The following is a 17,852-nucleotide window of genomic DNA, read 5'->3' on the forward strand; positions in this document are numbered from 1 at the left end:
ATTGTTTTATCAATAAATAAAATAGAGAAGGATAAATTAAATTCTTGACTTGATAGTTTAGTGGAGGGTGACACTGTAAATGAGATTAGAATTTAGCTATTAGAAATGGGTAAGTGCCAGTAGGAGATATTTCTACAAAATCTCTCCCGTTTCTGTACATCTGATTAGGCGGAGACACCAACTACCCTTCATCTCACACAAGCATTTGTCTGTATAACAAACACCCTTGCAACACAGAGACAGTGGCTCCTTGCAGAGACATGGAGGGCATGTTTGCTGTGGAATAATGTAAAGAAAACATCTCCCTCCTGAGAAAGAGAGGGATCCTGAGTGCCTATGGCCATTGATCCAGGATCACTTGACTCAAGATTTTTCTCCTGTTACTCCACCCCCTGAATATTCGTGGGTTGATATGAGTTCAAATCTTATCAATTAAGAAAATGTTACTATAGTTTTGGGCTGTAGAGGGTGGATAAGTGTGCTTTGCTTAATAGGTGCAGGCTTTGTGTCTTTGACTTTGGAACCCAACAAGTGTTGCAAAATCAGCTTTCTATTAGTTTGCCCATAGCTGAGTCTGTGTACATGTGACAGTGAATCTGGTGTTTGCTGATTGATGAATAACGAATAGCTGTCTCACTGGGATCCCACTAGAGGGGTTTCATACCTTAGACGTGCTGTGTATCCAAGAGGTCAAGGTTCTTCCCCAAAAGGGAGACCTACAGATGTTTTAGAGATGAGGAAAACAGTCTTGATTGGAAGCAATTTCAAAAGTTTGGGATGAGTTGAGGAAGAAGCATTGACATATACACACTATCTAGTATACATGTGTAAAACACATAGATAAGGGAAGCTGCTATATAGCACAGGGAGCTCAGCTCTGTGCTCTGTGATGACCTAGAGGGGTGGGTGGGGGAGAGGGTGGGAGGGAGGCTCAAGGGGGAGGAGGAATATGTATAATTATGGCTGATTCTCAGTGTTTTATAGCAGAAACCAACACAACACTGTAAAGCAATTATCTTCCAATTAAAACAAGATAAAATACAAAAAGAGTTTGTGATCAAATAAGATAAATAACACTGAATTTCTATATATTTGAGCAAATGGTCCTTGATAGCTTTTACTGGGATTGCCAAAATTCACATGAAACCTTCCAGATACTGTCTGAGTGAGACTCTCTGTGGTCTGGAGAATAAGAAAAGGGTCTTCTGATATGGGGTCTTTTCTCCCAGCATGGTTCCAACTGTCCTCCATCCTCACACTCATATAGGCAATTATGTAAAGCCTTTCTGCTTGTTTCTTATATCAACATTGAGACTTTGAGACTTTGAAACAGCAGTCCTGTGTATTCCCTTTGGAGCTGGGCTGACCACCATTCAGGCAGCTGTACCTGAATGGAACACATGACTTGGGACAATGCATGTCTCTGTGCAGCTGTTACCAAAACTCTGCCCCGTTCACTGGTGCCAAATAGAAACACAGAGACAGAATATTGGATGAAGTAGCAAAGAGTTGCTTTACCAGTAAAAGGGAGCCACAGAGGACTAGTGCCCTCAAGACCATGTGACTCTGCCTGGAGCAGTTAGTGAGGAGTTTCATGGTGTTTAAGGATCAGGGCAAGACCAGCTCGTGCAGTCCTTGCATTGGTTGGCATCAAGGTGAAGTTTGAAGCATTATCAACCTCCTGCTTTCAATAAACCTAGGGTCTACATGCTTGCTGTCACCAGTTCTCATTTGGTGGGAGCTGCTTACTTAAAAATAACTTCGGAATGTATGCCAGACCTTTGTCTATAAATTTTGGGGAACTGAGAGTTTGGTGATTCTACAATGTGGCAGAATTATACTCTAAATTGTTACCAGTTCCCTAGTACTACAGCTATTCTTTGTTTCCGCATCTTCACATTTCTCAATCATTAACTCCTGAGTCAGCATTTTACTTCAAAGAACAAAGACACAGAAGCTTGTACATGGTTTCAGAGCTAGTTCCCAATGTCCAGGGTCACCTTCAAGTCTTGATTCCTTTCCTAGAACGCAGTATGTTCTTCAGCTATGTTTTCCAAGAAAGATCAATTTCAAAACAGCCCAAATAAACTCAATCCCAAGAAAAACTAAGAACTCTGCTTTCTTCTTACTCATCTAAATTTGTGAGTGGAAATCATGAACATTATGATGAAAGATGTTTCTAGTTATCACATCGAGAATACTAGATGTACTTATGTCAAGATGTGAAGAAATTGTTTTCATTGAAGATGAGATTAGATGAACACCCAGCTGATGTTAGGATGCACGTTACATAAGAAGAACTCCTTGAATGCTTGTTTGAGAATCTGACCTTTTCTTATATATTATTATCAACTCCTTCTATAATAAATATGCTTATTGATGTAACAGTTTATTTCTGTTGTGATATGATCACAATTATTCTGTGCCTCTGACTGGTCTTCAAGTTCCCCCAAACTCAGATCCAGTAAGTGCAAGCATACAAAGATGAAGAACAGACAGTGGTTCTGAGATGTGGAGAGGATGGAATAGAAGCAGGAACCAGGGAACATAATCAAAGCACCTGGGCCACTGTCACCTCGAGCTTAGCATCACCTGTCCACACAGTTACTTTGGTTTGGGATGCACTGTGTAGAAAACTGGAGTCAAAAGAAAAACAGAAGAGAGACAGAGGTGACTACTGGAGGTCTGGAGAGAATATACCAGAGTGCTTGTGTGATGTTTGTGGAACAATGTGTTTCCATTCCTGAGTGTCAACTGTTCACATAGAGAATGTAAAAATTTCTACCATATCCACTTCTGCTAGTTGGGAGACACTAAAACTAGTTCAAGGTTTAAATCCAAATTCTTTTAGAAAATTTAAAATTTTAAATCAGTAAGGAAGAGATATGGTGGTAGTCAAGACAAACTCAGAAGGAGTGAGGAAATGAAAAACTGTAAATTTTGCATCAACAGGCAAGGATAATCAGAAGATTAATTATGGAAATATTAGCCAAAATAAGGAGTAAAGGTCACCAATTGACCTTGACAATTGAACCAAGCAATTTCAGATTAAGTTTTAGGATGTTTCCAGGAAATTCCAGTCAATTTAGCTTTATCAGAAATACAATTTGCAAAGGTTTTTTTTTTTTTTTTCCCATTCTGTGGATTGATTTTCACTCTCTTGGTAGTTTATTTGATGCAAAAAACATTTTGAGTTTTGATGAATACTGGTTTACCTATTTTTCTTCTCTTGCTTGTGCTTTGGTTACACTAGTGGCTTCCCAGTTGGCGTTAGTGGTAAAGAACCCACATGCCAATGCAGGAGAATTAAGAGATGCAGGTTCGACCCCTGGGTCAGGAAGAACCCCTGGAGAAGGGCATGGCAATCTATTCCAGTATTCTTGCCTGGAGAATCCCACGGACAGAGGAGCCATGGATCTCACAGAGTCTGACATGACTGAAAGTAATTACCACACATGCACGTGTGTGTTTTGGTGACATATCCAAATCTAAAGTCACGAAGTTTCCCCTCTAGTTTTTCTTCTAAGAGTTCCATATTTGTGTCTGTATGTGAATGCCTTTGATGCATTTGGTGGTGTGTGTGCGTGCTCATAATTCCCTGCTTAAAACAACAGCAAATATCCATTCTTCGCAGATTTGTGCCATGTCACTGACCGGCCTTCACTAGTTAACTTGGCATGTTCCTAGTCCTGGGGTCAGTCCAACAGTTCAGCTAAGGACAACTCAGCTCATTTCTGAATCAGCATCTCGCCTGGCATACGTGTACCTATTTGATTCTCCAGAATATGTAGCTATTTTTGAATGCCTGGTGTCCACTAAACCCGCATCCCAGTTTTACTCAGGGTTTTACAAGTTCTAGTCTATGCCTCCACCCTTAGTCCCTTGTCCTTGGCATCTGTGCATATATAGCCCCCTGCAGCTGTAACTGCCATTCCTACTTCCCCTGAAGGAGAACACCCACCAGTCTTCAGGCAACCTGCAAATAGCCTGGAACATTACATATTTTTTGTGATCAGTCTGGTTTAAGGGAGGTAACTGAGAATTGAGCTGTCACCATTTAAAGACTGCCCTGCACAGCCAGGAGGAGGGTACAGGTGAGTAAAACCACAATGAAATGTCCTTCCACTGTGTTCTGGAATTTTCCTAATTGTGTGTTCACTTTGTTGCTGTAGATTTTCTCCAAACTTTAAGCTTTTTATTTTGTATTGGGGTATAGCTGATTAACAGTGTTGTGGTATTTTCAAGTGAACAGGGAAGAAACTCAGCTGTATATATACATGTATCCATTCTCCCCAAACTCCCTCCTGTCCAGGCTGCCACATAACACTGAGCAGAGTTCCATGTGCTATACAGTAGGTCCTTGTTGGTTATCCGTTTTAAGTATTATTGCTGTAGATTTTTGACTGAGTGTTTTCCAGAGCTCCTATCAGGTTGCCCATCTGGTTTCTGGTTGCTTTTTTATCTTTCTAAGGGAGGCTTCAACAATTCCTGGCTCACCATTTTGCTGCCTTCCCTCCATGTGTTAAATTTTGTTTGGCTTCACAACCTCCCATTGTATCAATGCATCATGATTTCCCTAACTCTTCCTAAATTTGTTACAATTAACTTGTTTTCAGGTTCTTCTTTTATGAATAACCACTGAGCAAGATAGCAAAGTATGTAATAAGTATCATTTCTATTATCAAAGATTTCTAAAAGCTACATAATTAAGGTATAAAGCCTCTAAGAGTCTGTTTGCACACTGGACACAGTATCTAATAGCTATTAATAACTATTCTTCAATAAGGAGATCAAAGCAGAAAATCCTAAAGGAAACCAACCCTGAATATACATTGGAAAGACTGATCCTACAGCTGAAGCTCCAATACTTTGGCCACATGATGCAAAGAGCCAACTCATTGGAAAAGACTCTGATGCTGGGAAAGACTGAGGACAGGAAGAGAAGGAGGCAACAGAGGGTGAGATGGTTAAATGGCATCAGTGAATCAATGGACATGAGCTTGAGCAAAGTCTTGGAGATAGTGAAGTACAAGTAATCCTGGTGTGCTACCATTCATGGGGTCACCAAGAGTTGGACACAACTTAGTGACTGAACAACAACAAAATGTCTGGTTTTTGTGTCCTATTCAGAATTTCACCATTCTCAAAATAAATCAAAATAATCTTGCCGATGGGAAAGGTTAAAAAGCAAATTTATTTTCATTTGAAGTTTTCATACATTTTTTAGGGATAAGATTTTGAAAAATTCTTATTATAACTACCTTAAATTGTGTGATTCTATATGTGCATGTATTTTTACTGTAACTAAGTTAATTATTCCAGCTGATGTTTGATCAAGATTGGGCTTCATAATCAGAAAAATGCAGAAAGATTGCTATCTGGAAGTTTCTAGTCTAATATACAGTCAATACTTGTTCAGCCATTCTCATCATAATGTAACTTAAGATAAAGCTGATTTTAAAAAAAAGCAAACAGGTTAACTGGCTTTGATTCTGTTCTGATTCCATAGGTACTGATTTCACCTTGCCCCTCCTACAATATAACTGCTAACATTGGACAGTGCAGCTCAGGCATTACATTTCTGTTATTTATAACCCCTGAAGGCAGAAGAAGGAAAAAAAAAAAAAAGAGTCTGTTTACTCAGAGGAGCACCAGGCAGTGGATCTCCAAAGCCAGAAGGTGAAGCTTAATGATGGCCATTTCATTCCTGTCCTGGTTTATGGAACCTATGTACCTCCAGAGGTAACAATAGTGGTTTGGGGTTGAGATATAAATAGTAATGGATGTAACATGAGTGAGAAGGGCTTGGGATGTCAAGCACCGAGTCCCCATGTGACACTAGGAGGGCTATTTGGTTTCACTAACCAGGCTAGAACTATTTCCTATGAAAGAGGAGAGAGCATTCAGTCTTCAGTCTGCATCAGGGTCTGAGGCTGTGCTCACCTGCAGATTACACTGGGTTCCCTTCCAGTTTCATGATCTCTTTCCCTCAGAAACTTGTGGAAATAAAAATAAGAGAGTTTAGCAGAGTCCTAATTATGATGCCTGAGTTCTTGGGGATTTCCTGAACCCACAGTTTGGTGCAGTAATGGTGAGCTGTGACTCTTACACTTGAACACGATGGCTTTATCTCCTCGTTCACCCTTTCAAGTTGAACAAATTTGGTGGTGCTCCCTCTGGGTGGGTCTAAACCTAGGACCTTTATAGGGACTTGGAGACCTTGCCTACAATGATGGCTGTTTTCATGATGAGGTTTGTAGACTGCACTCAGCCACTAAAAACTGTATCATGTACAACTCTTGATTTTAAGTTATAGAAATCTACTCAAACCATCGGATGCAAAACAGCTTAGAGGACTATGTAGATGGCAGGTCCCAACCATGGAGACCTAAGGATTTGCAGAACTCTTCAGATATGTCCCCTTTTTTTTCACCCCTTATTAAGGCATTACTCTTGGTTTGCTTTATTTTTACTGAACATTTTCCTTTGCTGTCAAATATGCCTTGGGGCAGCTCAAGGCTCATGGTCATGAACATTTGAGAGCCTGTCTTGATTGTCCACATTCCATACCAACCTAAAGAGATCCTTGCTGGTTCATATGACTGCCCTAGGGCCTCTGATGCACAGAGGGAAAAGGATGTCTGATTATCTTGCCCAGGTCAAGACTGCAATTTTCATTCTGGAAATAAAGCCATATAACTTACTGCCATTGCAAGCTCAAAAGAGGCATTTCAAAATAGGCAAGTACAGGGAAGAGACAAAATTCACACAAGCCACAATGAGCTCCTTTTAAAACCTAGAAAAAGTGTATTTATTGCAACATATATTAAGTTCTTCCCTGGTGGCTTAGTATCTGCCTGAAATGCAGGAAACCTGGGTTTGATCCCTGAGTTGGGAAGATCTCCTGGAGAAGCAAATAGCAACCCAGTATTCAGTATTCTTGTCTGGAGAATGCCATGGCCAGAGGACCCTGGCAGGCTATAGTCCATGGGGTGGCAAAGGCTCAGACATGACTGAAGCGACTGTGCGTGCATGCATGCAAAGAAGGTAAAGGAGGGTTAGACAAGTTACCGAGAATTTAGAGGGAAGAGGCATGTCCCTAACCTGAAAACATGACCAGAAATCAGCTCAGGGGGATTGCATACAAAAAAAAAAAATATATGTTTTCATGGATTGCATTCCATGAAAACATGGAATGGGAAGTCAAAAGAAGAGAAAAGTCAGATGAGATGATTTTAAGAGGTTGTATGGGGTTTGGATGCCTGCTTCTTAAAAGTTGGTGTTTCTGCATTTATGAGTCTTTAACAGGGAGCACAGTACAGAAAAATTTGCCAGAGACTGTGAAAGTCATTTATGTTAGATGGGTCATGATAAAGGCTCATGGTGATACTAACAGTAGATGGAATATCACTCAGGAACATTTATTCAAAAGTAGATCACACCTTGTGATTTACTCAATCTTGGACTGGTTCTCCTTTTGATGTCCACCAGAAAATTAACTGTTTAGACACACTTTTCTCTGTTGGGTTCTGTGTTCTCATATTTTCTGCTATATTTTCTCTGTTTCATGGTTGGTTGTGGTGATGGTTTAGTTGCTAAGTCGCGTCCGACTCTTGCAACCCCGTGGACTGTAGCCCGCCAGGCTCCTCTGTCCATGGGGTTTTCCAGGCAAAGATACAGGAGTGGATTGCCATTTCCTTCTCCAGGGGATCTTCCCAACCCAGGAATCGAACCCGGGTCTCCTGCATTGCAAGCGGATTCTTTACTGACTGAGCTATGAGGGTTAGGAAACTTAATATGAAGTCCATCCTCCTAAAAAATTTTAAGCATACAATACTATTCAATACAATGTAGTGTGGTATAATGTTACTAACTCTAGGGAAAAAGTTGTACTGCAGATCTCTAAAATTTATTCATTTTGTATAATTGAGACTTAGAAAATCTTGATTTCTTCCCCCTCCTAGCCCCTGGTAACCATCACTCTCCTATTTAACTCTTTCAGTCTGACCAATTAAGATATGTCATATAATGTGTGTTGACAGAAAATTATTCTTTTTCTGACAATCTTATTTCATATAATGTAATGTCCTCAAGGTATAAGCTAAAATCAGTGAGGAGGAGTGTTTTATGAAAAATACAGCTTTGTGAATTAAAGAATTGTATGTATATATATACACATATGTATATTTATATAAACATAATAAATATTTTCAATTATAAAAGTTAAAAAATTAATGTGATTTTAGCATTGATTTTTTCCTTAAGTTTTTATTGTGAAAAATTTTCAAATAAAAGCAAAGGGTATTATAAAAAACATCAATATTTTCCCTTTTATGTGCAAAATTTTTGCCACATTGCCATATATATACATATAAGATTTCGCTGACATAGAACTGACGGTGCTCCACATGTCACTTTAAGCCATGTTTCTTAAGTTCTTTTAGCCCAGAATGGTCATTCTATCATTTTCTGTTTGTTTTTTGTTTTTTAAAATTGAAGTATAGTTGACTTTGTCAAATGCTCCAGGAGTTGGTGATGGACAGGGAAGCCTGGCACACTACAGTCCATGGGGTTGCAAAGAGTCGGACACAACTGAGCGACTGAACTGAACTGATAGTTGACTTGTAATGTTTCAAGGGTACAGCAAAATGATTCACTTATATATATATATATATATTATATATATATATATATATAGGAGACCTGGGTTCAATCCCTGGTCAGGAAGATCCCCCTAGAGGAGGAGGGCATGGCAACCCACTCCATTATTCTTGCCTGCAGAATCCCATGGACAGAGGAGTCTGGTGGACTATAGTCCACAAGGTCACAACGAGTTGGACATGACTGAGCACAACACAGCACGCTTTTTCAGATTCTTTTATATCAGAGGTTACTGCAAGATACTGCGTATAGTTCCCTCCACTATACAGCAGGTCCTTGTTGTTTACCTATTTGATGAATCATAGTGTGTATCTGTTAATCCCAGTCTCCTAATTTATCCACACCCCCACTCTGGCCTCTTGTCCTGTTTGGAAACTGAGTGTTGGAGTGGAAGCCCCGAGACCTGGTTCAAAGCTGAGTGTGAGGTGGGGGGACTGGGGTGCTCCTGCCAGAAAGCATCCGGTGCGTGTCCCTCTCTAAGAACTGTCAGCAGGGACACTTGGTCTATGAGGTCGTATGCCACCCAGCTTGCAAAACCCACAAGTAGACAGTTGGCACTGCACCTGGCATCACCTCCACTGTGAGAACACTGTAATGGGCTCAGGTTTTAGCCTGTGCAAGTGTGCATGCCCACGAAGCCCACAGCTTCTGCTGGGGCCAGACCCACCTCAGCTGCGGGGACATCTGCCTACTTAGCGGTTCCCAGGCACCGGGCTCACGAAGCTGCAGGTGTGCATCTGCCCAGGTGGCACACTTGCAGGGCTGTGGGGTTGCCAGGAATGGCCCAGGTTTGAGCCCCACCTCTGGGGGCGGCTGCTCCCTGGGGCTTCTGGGCTCACAGAGCTCTTAGCAGTGGAGCCCAGCTCCCTGGCTGTGGCCACCACCCTCCCATGCCCACCCCTTGACAGTGGGGCTCTGAGGGCAGACCCGGGCTCTGTCCTGCACGCACCCCCAGGTGAGGCCCCGGCCACACTCCAGGCTCTTTCCAGGGGGCTGTCTCCTCACGGGCAAGCAGCATCCTCTCCCCAGTCTGTCCGCTGCAGCCTGAGTTCCAGCACCCAGCCTCTGCATGCACCAAGCGGGCATGCCTCTTGGCTGGGAAGGGCAGCGAGGATGCAGGGACTGTCTCTGTTGGTCAGTCTCTATCCTGCCCACTGCAAGCCAACAGCTCCACGACCCTCTAGGTCTCAGAAGCTCCTTACCTGTCCCAGAAGACCTCCCAGCCTGTGAAGGAGGCTCTGAGGGTGAGGAACCCTTTCTGTTTCATAGTTCCCTCCCTGGGGTGAAGATCACTTCCTCACTCTGGTTATATTCTTTCCTCCTACCTGGTTCCACAGCAATTTTCTTGTAACTTTGGTTGTACAAGATCTTCCACCAGCATTTGGTAGGTCCTCTGTGAGAACTCTTGGACATAGGGATGTGGACGTCTTTTTGATGTATTCATGGGAAGGTGGGATCTACTCCGCCATCTTGACCTCCACCCACAAAAATCCTTGCTTTCTGCACAACTGAATGTCCAAGGCACAACAGTTGAGTACTGTCCCACTGTGGAATTAGGCATGTCTCCTGCTAGAGCATGGTGGTCTTAGTAATCAAGATCTGGTCCCTGCTTATTCTCAGACAGGTTGTAATGTTTCACATTTTCAGGGGACAGAGGTATAAAATTTCTTTTATTAAAAAGCTCATTACTTGATGTTGATATTTCCAGGTCACATCTAATGTTCTGGTATTTTCTTTAGTATTTTTTAAACTTTTGTTCTTTCTCTGTCATATTAATATTATCTTTCCACATAATCTGACACTTTTCTCTGTTGGCATTCTACACGTAGAATGTCACCCTTACTTCAGCCAGAGCAAACTGTTGAAGTTCTGCAGGTCACACAATATTGTTCTTGTTGCCTATGGTTCTCTGGGATCCCAACAACTCAGGGCTCTGGAGATAACTCTCATAAGCAGAGGGGAGAGAAGGGAGGGATGGAGCAAATTCTTTACTTTCATCTTCTAGTATCCGGCCAGTTTCTCTACTGCACTCCATTGGGTCGCAAAGAGTCAGAAATGACTGAGCGACTAAACTGAACTGAATTTCTCTACATTGTATTAGTCTTATAGAAATATCAATAACAAATATCTGCATTAAAATCTATATATGTTCTAAGTTGCTTCAGGCATGTCTGACTTTTTGAGATCCCATGCACTGTAGCCCACCAAGCTCCTCTGTCCATGAGATTCTCCAGGCATGAATACTGGAGTGAGTTGCCATTTCCTTCTCAAAACATATAAGCTATGACATGATTTTGTTGCTCAGTTGCTCAGTCATCTCTGACTCTTTGCGACCTGATGGACTGTAGCACACCAGGTGTCCCCGTCCAACACCAGCTCCCAAAGCTTGCTCAAACCCATGTCCACTGAGTCAGTGATACCATCCAACCATCTTGTCCTGTGTTGTCCCCTTCTCTCCCTGCCTTCAATCTTTCCCACCATTAGTGTCTTTTATAATGAGGTGGCTCTATGCATCAGGTGGGCAAAGTATTGGAGCTTCAGCTTCAGCATCAGTCGTTCCAAGGAATATTGCAGGACTGATTTCCTTTAGGATTGACTGCATTCATCTCCTTGCAGTCCAAGGGACTCTCAAGAGTCTTCTCTAACACCAGAGTTCAAAAGCATCAATTTTTCAGTGCTCAGCCTTCTTTATAGTCTAACTCTCACATCCATACACGACTACTGGAAAAACAATAGGTTTGACTAGACATAAATTTGTTGGCAAATAATGTCTCAGCTTTTTGATATGTTGTCTAGGTTTGTCCTAGCCTTTCTTCCAAGGAGTAAGCGTCTTTTAACTTCATGGCTGCAGTTACCATCTGTAGTGCTTTGGGAGACCAAGAAAATAAAGTCTGCAACTGTTCCCATTGTTTTCCCATCTATTTGCCATAAAGTGATGGGACTGGATGCCTTGGTCTTAGATTTTTGAATGTTGAGTCTTAAGCCAGCCTTTTCACTCTCCTCTTTCACCTTCATCAAGAGGCTCTTTAGTTCCTCTTCGCTTTCTGCCATAAGGGTGGTGTCATCTGCATATCTGAGGCATGTCATGATTTACTTATTTATTAACTAATGAACATTTTCTAAAAATAGACTTTCCAAGCCTCACTTACCTTATGTCTAAAATTGGGAAAATAATATGTAACTCCTAGGTCTCAGTTCAGTTCAGTTCAGTTGCTCAGTCGTGTCCGACTCTTTGAGACCCCATGAACCACAGCACACCAGGCCTCCCTGTCCATCACCAACTCCTGGAGTTTACCTAAACTCATGTCCATTGAGTCAGTGATGGCATCCAACCATCTCACCCTCTATTGTCCCCTTCTCCTTCTACCTTCAATCTTTCCCAGCATCAGGGTCTTTTCAAATGAGTCAGTTCTTTGCATCAGATGGCCAAAGTATTGGAGTTTCAGCTTTAACAATATTTCTGCCCTATCTCTAAACAAAGGATGTCTTAATTCTCAGCAACTGCAGCCACCAGCTGAAGAAAATGAGCCATGAGCCTTGAGGGAACTCAGGAAGGAAACAAAGAATACCTGCCATCTAACACACATCTAGCAGCCATACTCTTCAAACTGTGGTGCTGGAGAAGACTCTTCAGAGTCCCTTGGAGAGCAAGGAGATCAAGCCAGTCACTCTTAAAAGAAACCCACCATGAATATTCATTGGGAGGACTGATCTGGAAGCTGAAGCTCCAGTACTTTGGGCACCTGATGCAAACAGCTGACTCATTGGAAAAGACCTTGATGATGAGAAAGATTGAGGGCCAGAGGAGAAGGGGGTGATAGAGGATGAGATGGTTGGATTGCATCACTGACTCAATGGGCATGAGTTTGAGCAAACTCTGGGAGATAGTGAAGGACAGGGAAGCCTGATGTGCTGTAGTCCACAGGGTCACTGGAAATAGGACATGACTTAGTGACTGAACTGCAGCCATGAGACTACATCCATTCCTAAGGTGAGCCTTGAGGAAAGTTGGGATATAAAAACATAGGAAACTGGCCCCATGCAGCTGAAATGCATATAAAAGGAATGATTTTAGTGATCTCTGACTCTTGCATTTTCCTATAAGTAGCGTGTGTATGTTAGTTGCTCAGTCATGTCTGACTCTTTGTGACCCCCATGGACTGTAGCCCACCAGGCTCCTCTGTCCATGGAATTTTACAGGCAAAATACTGCAGTGGGTTGCCATTTCCTATTCCAAGGGATCTTCCTAACACAGGGACTGAACCCAGGCCTCCTGAATTGCAGGCAGATTCTTTACTGTCTGAGACACCAGGGACATCCTCCTATAAGAAGAAAGGCACTAAACTCTTTATCTTGGGATATCTGGTTTTCTTTAATTAACAATAATCATTTTACATTCAGACTACCTGTCCTTTGTTGCAAAACCCCTATATAACCAGGCTCTCTCCTTGGCTCTTTGGAGCATTTCTCTCAGGGTTACTTGAGATGCTGCATTCCAGGCTTGAGGCTGTATAAATTTCCACTGAACAAAATATAAGTTTCAACTTTTAGGCTGTGAATAATTTTTTATTTCATGAATAATTTAAAAAAATGTTAGAAGAAAGACACAAGTATTGGAAGGACAACCATGTTCATGACTTACTATTAAGATGACAATACTAACCAAAGTGATTGACACACTCAATTGAATTTTATATATACCCCAAGGCCATTTTTTGCAGAAGTTGAAAAACTCACCCTAAAATTCATATGGGATCTCAAGACACCCTGAATGTTGTTGACCAAAATTCTTGGCTTTCTCTGCCCACCAAAGCCAAGTAAAAAATAGGGGGACAGAGTTTGGAGGAAATAGAAAGGTGGATTTAATTCTCAGCCAGCACAGAGGGCAACACCGTAGACTCAAGCCACAAGAACTGTGGCCTGACCCCCTCCATGAGGAGTCTAGGGGCTTATATAAGCTGAGAGCTTACAGTCAGGAGTCAGTGAAGAGGAACAGAGGTGATAGGATCTTCATTTCTTCCTCTTGCATTGTTTTGAAGACAGTCATAGGCTTGAGTCAGTAACCTGGTAATTGAGTTTGGCAGTTTGGTGGCTCTGCAGCCTTCTTTCTGATATATATCTACCAGGGGAAGGGTGTTGTAAGGATAAACACCAGATACAGGATGAATTTAGCATAGAGTCAAAAGAAAATAGGTGTGAAGTGTAACTCCTGCAAAGTTAGGGGTAAGAAAAGCAAACGGTTACAGAAATGCAGTTAGGAGCAGTTAAATTAAAAAAAAAAAAAAACTTTCTCACTGTTTTCTCTATAGGCTTTGCTCTCAGGAAAGAGAAAGAAAAACCTCATTCTTCTTTTTCTTTTTCCTTTTCACTGCAACTAAGGGAAATTAAAAAAAAAAAAACAAAAAAAAACTCTTTTTGTTTTCTTTTGCACTGCAACATGAGCATACAAAGCAATCTTCAAAAGAAAAAAATAAATTTTGGAAAATAAAAAGTAAATTAAAAAGAGAGAATAGATTTGGGTTTGTCACAATGCCAGATTTTATAACTTACTCCAAGTGTGGAATGGAGTATTTCCTGCCATATCAATAAACAAGGATGTCACAGCCATCAGCTATTCCAGCCCTCCAAACATGAATTTCTGAGCCCAGAGAACACCCAGGAAAAACATTGCCTGCTATCCTGTAGCCACTGAGTTGCTGGCACTCCCTCTTGCAAGCACTGAGGAGCTCAGGAAAATGTGAAAAGATGCAGGACACTGGCCCCAGATAGCTGAAATACATACAAAAGGAATGATTTCAGCAAGCCAAGACTCTTGCATCTTCCCATACATAGAAAAGCACTTAATTCTTTTAGTTAAGATATCTGAACTTCCTTAATTAATAATAATCTTTTGATGTTCAGACTACCTGCCCCTTCTCCCAAAACTAATATATAACCTGACTTCTCCCCCTCCACCCCCAGCCTCCATGGACTTCTCTCAGGGTTACTTGGGATGCTGTATTCCAGGCTTGAAGTCCTAAAAATTACCACTGAATAGAGCATAACTCTCAACTTTTAGGTTGTGCATATATTTTCAATCAACAAAAGCTACTCTTATCAAAACAGTGTGAGTAATGGTATAAAGACAGATATAAAGACCAGCGAAATAGAACAGAATACAAAAGTTAACATAAATATAAGTAATGTTGTTTGACAAGGTTGCCAAGATCATTTAAAGGAAAGGTGCAGTATTTTCAACAAGCAATGCTGAGAAAACTATGTATCAGTGTGCAAAAGAAAGTTAGACCTCTCTAGATCTAATTACCTTACACCACACACACACACACACACACACACACACAGAAAATTCAAACTGCATCAAAGACCTAAACATACAAGATGCAATATGACACCCTTAGAAGAAAAGCTAGAGGGAAAGCTTCATGACATTGGAGTTAAGATATGTCACCAAAGCACAGGCAACAGAAGGAAAAACAGATAAAATACTTTTTGCATCAAAGGAAACTATCAAGAGAGTGAAACATCAATACACAGAAGCGGGGGAGGGAAGTACCTTTTCAAATCATGTTTATGATAAAGCTCAATAGAATGGACCTTCTTGGAAACACTCTAAAACTTTATCTCAGATCACCTTTGCTCAACTGCTACAGACTTTACTTGGTGACCTTTACTCTTTAATGCTTAATATTTCCATAATCAATTTTTATTTCCCAGCCTCTTGATGAAAAATATAAAGATTTTGTATTTCTTCACTTGTCTTGATTACCATTTCTCTTCCCTACTGAATTAAAAGCATTTTCTAAGAGCATTTGGCTTTAAACCTTGAACTAGTTCTACTGTCTCCCAACTGGCAGACTTGGACATGGTAGAAATTGTCACAGCCTCTATGTGAAGATTTGACACTCAGGTATGGAAACACATTGTTCCACAAACATCACACCAAGCACTCATAATTTCTCTCCCCACCCTCGATAGATCACCTCTGTTTCTCCTCTGTTTCTCTTTGACTTCAGTTTTCTACACAGTGCATCCCAAACTAAAGTAACTGTGTGGACAGGATGATGGTAAGCTCCAGATGACAGTGGCCCAGGTGCTTTGATCACATCCCCCGGTTCCTGCTTCTGTTCCCTCCACTCCACATCTCAGAACCACCACCTATTAGTCTTCATCTTTGTATTCTTACACTTACCTGATCTCAGAGTTTGAGTGAACTTGAAGACCAGTCACAGTCACAGAATAAGTGTGATCAGATCACAACAGGAATAAAGTGTTATATCAATAAACATCATTACTATAGAAGGAGTTGATAATAATATATAAGAAATGCTCAGATTCTCAAATAAGTGTTCAAGGAGCTGTTCTCAGGTAACATGTACATGTACTGGGTATTCATCAAATCCGTCTTCAATGAGAACAAAGTCTTCATGTCCTGAAGCAAGTACATCTATTGTTCTCGATCTGGTAACTAGAAAAAGTTACTTCTCACTGTAGTGTTCATGATTTCCACCTACAAATTCAGATGAGTAAGAAGAAAATAGAGTTCTTTGTCTTTCTTGGAATTGATTTTATTTGGGCTGTTTTGAAATTGATCTTTCTCAGAAAAGGTAGCTGAAGAGTATACTGAATTCTAGAAAAAGAACCAAGATTAGGGATTGCCCTGATCATCCAGGACTAGCTCTGAAACCATGTTTGAGCTTCTGTTTCCTTGTCCTTTGAAGTAAAATGCTGCCTCAAGAGTTAATGATTGGGAAATGTGAAGATGTAGAAACAAAGAATAGCTGTAGGACTAGGGAACTGGTAACAATTTAGACTATAATTCCCCCACACTACAGATTCAGGGAACTCAGTTTCCTGATAGATACAGACAAAGGCCTGACACACATTCCTAAATTGTTTTTACAGGAAGTAGACCCCCTCCAGATGAAAACTTCTGACCAGAAAAACATACAACCTAGACTTTTATTTGTCCTCACTCAATCCCTAGAAGAGACTTGCCCATACAGAGAGAAAAGCAAGTATCTGCTCATCAAACAGCATACTGTCATGTTTTTTAGAAAAAATAAAATGATAGAGTCTGCGGTATTTGTCTCTAGAAAGTAGTCTCTTGTTTAATAAGGCATTTGTGGTGTGAGTGGGGTATTTCATGTCCTGTACGAACAAAACTAGATTACACTTGAACTTGACAGAGGCTTGTGAGTGGGGAAGTGCTGGCCAATGGTCAGAATGGCATTGCTTTGGAAGGTGGGGGAGAAGCTGGGAGCTGCAAGGGACAAGGGATGGGAAAGTGAGGGAGGATGTAGAGAGGAGAGCAGACACTGTTGTCCTGGGAGGAATTTGGGGGGAAAGAACCAAAATATTTATGACGGTTTAATTACAATGCTTGATGAAATGAGTAACCCTGGAATTTTTAGTAAAATCCACTTCCCTCACTAAATGTGTCATGGAGTGGGTCCAGACTGAAGAATAAAAGCTATCTCAAATGTGGCCTCAGGATGAGTGAAGAAGCAAGCCGATGCTTTTTTGCTTCACTTATTACTCAGATCACTCAGTACCATCATCAAATCCTTAGAGTCCATTACAGAAATGGTCTCAAAGATGACTCAGCAATTTCCTCAGGTTCTGAAACTCCTGGCTAGGTGCAAAGTGCAGGGGGGTTGTCAATGGAAAATTGATAACTTTGATAATTGTTTGAGTTCTGAAGCAGAGCATGAAAGAATGCCCAAGTCAAGAACATTTATCTCAAAATTGGCCGAGTCCCCACAGAAATGCATTACCTCCATAACAGGAATGCGCTACCTCCAGAGGCAGCTGACATGCTGTCCCTTAAGTGTGACAGGAGACTCTTCCTGGACTTAGCTTCTCTGTTCTGTGTCCCACTTGTCCACAGAGCTCACTGTTTGCCTTCATGTTTGCTCAGTAAAATCTTTTCTAACCATCTTATAATAGTGCCCAACCCCCCAACTCCCAGCAAGGCCTGTTCTCCTCCCTGCTTTCTTTTCTTCCTTTCACAGTGAAGAGTTATGAAGAATCTAAGATTTAACCTGACCTGCAAGCCTACAAATCACCTTGCCTTGGTTTCATGGATGCTTATAGAAGATGGGCTCTTTATCACCCACAACAAATGGACCCACAACAAAAGCTGTAGCCAAAATAGGAGTGTCATTTTCCAGCTTTGTTGAGACATAATTGAT

Source organism: Cervus canadensis, chromosome 10 (genome assembly GCF_019320065.1).
Source record: "Cervus canadensis isolate Bull #8, Minnesota chromosome 10, ASM1932006v1, whole genome shotgun sequence".
Classification (NCBI taxonomy): domain Eukaryota; kingdom Metazoa; phylum Chordata; class Mammalia; order Artiodactyla; family Cervidae; genus Cervus; species Cervus canadensis.